Source organism: Lathyrus oleraceus, chromosome 5 (assembly GCF_024323335.1).
Source record: "Lathyrus oleraceus cultivar Zhongwan6 chromosome 5, CAAS_Psat_ZW6_1.0, whole genome shotgun sequence".
NCBI classification, from domain to species: domain Eukaryota; kingdom Viridiplantae; phylum Streptophyta; class Magnoliopsida; order Fabales; family Fabaceae; genus Lathyrus; species Lathyrus oleraceus.
In genome coordinates this window covers 258,612,744-258,619,762 of record NC_066583.1, presented here as the reverse complement: position 1 = coordinate 258,619,762, position 7,019 = coordinate 258,612,744, and positions in this window count along the sequence as shown.

Genomic DNA, 7,019 nt, shown 5'->3' with positions numbered 1-7,019 from the left:
TAAGCGTTGCACTGATATGTCAAGACATTCTGCCGTTGGTTAATAAAGACCCATCAATGAAGGTGAGTATAATTATATCCCATATCAGAACAAGATATAATTATACACCATCTTACAAGAAAGTCTGGATTGCGATGACAAAGGTTGTTGAACAAGTATTCGACAACTGGGAAGATTCATACAAAGAATTGCCACGATTTTTATGGGCACTAAAAACATATGTCCCAAGAACTGTGGCAACTATGGAGACATTGCCAACAATGATGCCAGATGGAACCTGTGTTACAGGTAATAAAATCTTTCACTGTCTCTTTTGGGCGTTTGACTCATGCATCAAAGGTTTCATATTATGCAAACCTATTATTCAAATTGATGGCACTTGGTTATACGGCAAATACAAGGGTACTTTGCTTATGGCGGTTGCATAAGACGGCAACAACAATGTCTTTCGCATTGCCTTTGCTCTGGTTGAAGGTGAAACGGCTGGTGGATGGGGTTTCTTTCTTCGACATCTAAGAACGTATGTGGCTCCATAAGCCAATCTTTGTTTGATTTTTGATAGACATGCTGCCATTGAGAGTGCCTACAACAACCATTACAATGGATGACATGATCCTCCTTCTACCCATGTCTATTGCATTAGACATATTGCACAAAACTTCATGCGTGCAATAAAAGATAAGAATCTTCACAAGAAGGTGGTGAATGTTGGGTATGTTGTAACTCAACAGTCATTTCAATATTATCGTGATGAAATTAGACTGTCTAATAAAGATGCGGGAAGATGGCTGAATAATATACCAATAGAGCAGTGGACAAGGGCATTTGACGGAGGTTGTCGATGATGCCAAGTGACAACAAACCTTGTGGAATGCATGAAAGGGGTATTCAAAGGAATTAGAAATCTTCCAATAACCACCTTGGTAAGATCGGCCTATTATATATTGGCTTCTATGTTCGCAACCAGAGGTGAAAGATGGTGTGCGGTGTTGCAAGTATTTAGTGAGTGTTGCATGAAAGTCATGAAAGAGAAGAGCATCAAAGCTAGCACACACGTTGTAACAGTCTTTGACCGTCATAGGCAAAATTTCAGCATCCAGGAAACAATGAACCACAATGAGGGGAGACCAAATTTAGCCTATGCTGTTAGACTAAACAGAAGTTGGTGCGACTGTGGAAAATTCAAGGACTTCCGCATTTCTTGATCCTATGTCATTGCAACATGCACATATACTCGTCAAGACGCTTACAACCATTTATCTGATGTGTACAAGGATGTCACCATCATGAATGTATATAATAAAAGCTTCTCAATGCTACCAATGGAGGAATACTGGCCTTCATACGAAGGTGATATAGTTTGGAACAACTACGAGATGCGTAGAAAGAAAAAAGGAAGGCCAAACATCACACATATCAGAACAGAAATGGATTTGACAGATAAAATGATAAGATTATGTAGTATTTCTCGTCAACCAGGACACAACAAGAACAACTGTCCCAATCGAGGAGCATCATCTGGGTCACAAGCTTTTTGTAACATTGTATTTTTGGAAACCTTCGATTATTATATATCATAAAGTTTTTGTTACAACGACGTTCACAACAAACATCAGTACAAAATAAGCTAACTGAAAGCAAAAATATTTCTAACTGATTACAACAATCAAAGGGATGTCATCTCGACCGAACATCATTTCCCTAGCATCCTTATCAGTTTTCATTCGCACCCAACCAAAGATATTGTCGAGTCTCTCAATACTTATATTTTTTTCCCTTCTGGTATTTTCCCATCTAACCAACGAACCAGATCCCTCTTCAGTTGATTGAACGTAGTGATGTTCCAGAACAACATCAACATCTGAGGTTTGTCTCTCGCATAAATCACCTTTCCGTATCGGCGACGAACATCAAACATGATTGCCAAATGATGAAATGAGATGTGGAAAAATGATTCACACAACACCTCTATTTATAACAAAAAAAATTACATTTTACACTGAGGTGCCAATCCAATTGACGCCTCCTTTGTAAAAATACACATGGGCGCCAATTGGATTGGTTGCACCATGTGCCCTGGCCAATCCAATTGGCGCCTCCATTCAATTTTTAAGAGGAGTCGCCAATTGGATTGGCGCCTCCTCATAAAAGTGGGATACTTTGGAATTTTTGTTGAAAACATGTTATTTTGGGAATTTTCTTGAAAAATAGGGTTATTTTCGTAAAAATTTCTCCAAAATACCTTACGTTCAATCAATTGACGAGTGCTTGTTACATTTGCAGCCATGAAGGAGCTCGTCCAATCAATGGATGAGTGCATGCTTCAGACAAAAATAATAAAATATTTACATCTCGGTCAATGAATGGTCGAGCTCCTTCATAGCTGTAAAATGCAGTATACACTCGTCCATTGAATGGACGAGTCCTTTCTTAAAAAGGGGTATTTTGAGATTTATTTTCAAATTGGGATAGTTTGGAATTTTAATTTCAAATATGGTGTAGAAAAGTTAAAACGTCTCAACTAGATACCAAGATTGTATTTTGCATTGAAATCTTGACAAAATCATGCATCGCACCAACCTCCCGAATTTCATGATCCACAATATCCTAAGCATGTCTGCCTCCTCTAGAAGTCTTTATAGTCTGAAAAAGCACTTGATGACTGATATCAAAGATTCACGGACTATGTTGCAAAATTGAATTTCTAATCCCAAAATCTATGATCACACATTATTCATTTATGCTTATATCATTCTATATGTAGATAACATAATTCTCACAACTTCTTCTAATGCACAATGTTTACCTATTACTTGAATTCATCATCAATGATTCGGGTTCCAACTTTTTTCTAGGAATATCAATCACTAAATATAAAAGTGATCTTTCCTTGTCTTAAAATAAAAATGCAAACGAAATTATAGAACATGCAAGAAATCCTCTTTCAATGTCTTCTAAGAATCCGTTATATCATAACCCAACTAAATATGTCTATTCATTCATGACCCTAAAACACAAAATTTATCAACACCCACTTCTATCTTAATATTTGAACTATGCTGCCCTAACACAATAATGTCAATGTTCTCTACCCACTGGCACAACAGATGAACGTCAACACTTCAAACGCAAAAGATAGATACCCATGAAAAATATCATCACGAACTTCCAAAATATTTTACCTTTTGCATGTAAAACCCAAAAATCAAATTAAATATAAAAAAAAAGTTTTTACACTTTAAAACACAACACCATTAACCATTTACTTTGTGGCTACTTTTCTTCTCCCTAACCTCATATCTTTCCTGACACATATTAGTCATATCTCCAACTGTCGATCACTGAACCGTCGCGAGGAAAATCCTATACAAGAATTTTTTGATCAAAACTAGAAAATAACAGATCTAAAAATAATATAAATGAAAATAACGATTCTGATTTAAAATTACTAAGCACAAAAGAATTTTTTTCATCATTGTTGATGTTGTTTTACTATCCGTTTTCATGTTCTTGTGGGTAGATCTACAATATGAAAAAACAAAAGAAGTGAAAAAGATGTTGTTTATGCTCAAACTTACATTTTTAATGTTGTTTTACTATCACTTTTTGTGTATCAGTAGATCTACAACCTGAAGAAGAAGAAAATTATAAAAAAATTAAGAAGATTCGACAAGAAGGAAGCATGTTTGTGTGAGATTAGAAAACAACACCTTTAACGTTTCAAATAATTGGTGAGGATCTTAGCCTAAAAATGAAAACAATAAACATACATAAAATTAAAAAGATTAAGACGATTCATCAAGAAGGATGCATGTTTATGCGAGATTAGAATACAACACCATCAAAGATAGAATATATGATTTAGCAGATTTTGAAGATGATGAAGAATGACAGGGATGAATACTGAGATGATGGAGTCGGATAGAGAAAAGATGAATGAGAGGGTGGAGAGGGAGAAAGAAAAACAAAGAGTTGGTAGAGAAAGAAATATTGAGTTTGAGAAATAAATGTTAGTTTTATGAAATTGGAAAACGAAAATGGTTTAAAATTGTATATCATAAAGCTTGTTTCAAACTAAAAGTTGTAAATATAGTAGGTATTGTTCAAAAAGTCAAAGTAAATTGAATTGCTAGGAAACTATATCTTTAGAAATGTTAGTTTGGTTGCAAAAAGTAATATTTAGTTTGCTATATGCACCTCCAGACGTGTTTAGTGTATATACATCACACCAGATCCACCCACTTCTCCTTGTTAATTTTCTAAAACTTTTTCATCTTCAACTTCAAGTAACATTGGATCTCGTAGCAACATATTTCCAGTCCATTTTTCAAACTTATTCAAGGATAAGCATTAAATCTACTTCAAACATTTCAATCCCAACTAACTCAACTTATTCATCCTCAACATATTTTTTAGTAAGTTTCTCATTTTACTTATTTTGATTTTTGATTAATGTATTAGGTAAAATAGTTTGTTATAAATTTATTAGGTAATAGTCAAATTCATAATAGATAACACTTAGAGATATGCATTATTATTTGATTGCTTTTGAGTGGCGAAGATGTGGTTGCCCGAAAAATGAGAATCCCTCTCACTTTGTCTCAATCGTTAATCCCTAGTGATTAACTTCAATAACAACTATATTGATTGTCAAGCATTTTAGCCACATCTTATAACCTTTTGCTTTTGTCAAACGCTTTAGATGAATAACTCACACTCAAATGTAGAAATATCTTGTCCCATATATTGCCTAAAATACATCCTGTACATGTTATTTTACCTAATGTAGCAAAGCAAAAGAAATTACAAGAAACACTTTTCGACGATCTTAACCCCACTCCCACAAGACAAAACACAATAGTATTACCACCATCTGCTTTTGCCACTTCATCATCATTTGAACATCAAAGAGAAGCTCCTATTTTTAATTCTCTTCATTATAACAAACTTTTGCTGTATAATAAATTTCAAAATGATTTTTTTTGTCACTCTTGTTCACTTGAAAAACAAATAAAACTACATTATCATAATTCTATCATTTACTTACATGCATTTTGGCATTGTCCATAGTGATCTTTGGACTTCTCTATTATTAAGCTCTAAAGGGTTTCATTATTTTGAATTATTCCTTGATCTACAGACGATTTAGACTTTTGTGCTCACAAGTGTGACAATGGCAAATAATATGATAACTCTCTATTAAACTTCTTTTGAACTAAATGGAATGTCATACAAATTTTCTTGTCCTCACACATCCTCTCAAAACGGAAAATCCAATAATCAATAACATTATCTGAATCCTTACTCATGCATCTATTCCATCCATTTTCCGGCATCATGTCCTTCAAATGACCACAGACTCAGCCTATTCACACCTCCAAATATTTTGATGACTCTAATATCCAAATACTTTGTTATCCAATAATTCCTTCCACCACTAAAAATAAACTGCACCAACAACTCAATCACCTTCTCCCTTTCAAACAAAGGCATCATATACACAAACAAAATCTCTCATCCCTTTAATCCTAATGTTCTTAATGGGGTTAATCAATAATCAGGTGTCAATTGCAAGGAATATTTCTAACACCCACACTTTATTCATCTACACTGTCAATAACATGGAATATTTCAACACACACTTTATTCATCTACACATACATTTTATTCATCTATGTTAATTAAAGGTAAGAAGAGTGCTCCCATTATGCATGTCTATTGTGATGAAACAACACTTTATTCATCTAAATTTTAAAGGTAAGAAGAGTGAGTTTGAAAGCCAAATAAATTGAAAATTTTATGTTTGATTTAAATATCATATACATTTTGAAATGAATGGGAAGAGAATCTACATTTATTAGAAATTATGCATTATTATTATTGAAATTTTAAAATAGACGTCTCTATCTCCATATTTATATCAACCACTACAATATAGAATTCTATTATAATGTCTTTTACATTTATTTAACATTGCAGTGACGCATACTCCTACATTTTACATACATGCGCCAATTGCAGTGGAGCATGCTCTTATATTTTACATGCTTTTACATACATGGGTCAATTACAGGGACGCATGCTCCTACATTTTACAATTGGCGCATGCTCTTACATTTTACATGCATGCGCCAATTGTAATGGTGCATGCTCTAATAAACATGGTTAGTTTGATAAATAAATTGAAAGGATGGTTATTTTGATATATAATTTTAAAAAAATTGATTATTTTAAAAAAAATCTCATATTTAACTCTATTTTCTAATCATTGAATTTTTTTTGCAAGTATGTTTAAAAAATTCTCTTTGAATCATTTTTTATTTGAATATTGATTCTTTTATTTGTTTTTTCTTTCTTTATTTTCTAATATGTTTTTAGTGTAGTTAAAGTTATATTTTATTTTATAAAATTTCGTGTTTTTCTTAAAAAAAATTATAAAATAATAGTTAATGTTATTCAAATTAAATTTTTATTAGTTCATTCTCAACTTATAAAAGATAAATCAAATAAATTATTATTATTATAAAAAAAATAGATTGTTAGGAAATTAAAAAAAATCTCATTTATACAAAGAAAATATCTATTTATAAAATGAGGGTGAAAAATAGTTTTAAATTTTTTAAAAATAACTTCAGATCTAAAAAAATTAAAAAATATAATTAATTGAAAGAAAAGTGTACATATATAATTAAGAGAAATTATGAAGAAAAATAAACGATATAACTATAAAGAAATTTAAAATGATATCGTTTTTTCCTTTTCAATCTTTTCATATTTAAGAAAATAGTTCATGATATTTGTGTATTTATGAATGAATTTGAATAAAGACTATATATGATTATTGATATTCTTTTTAAGAATTATTATTTTAATAATATTTTTCAAGATGATTTTAGCATCCATAACCAAGTCCATAATGATTTTAAATTATAACTTAACAATATATTAACACAAAATAAATAATTGATGTCTATTTAAAATATCAAAACATGTAGGACGAACATTATAGAAGAGAGATG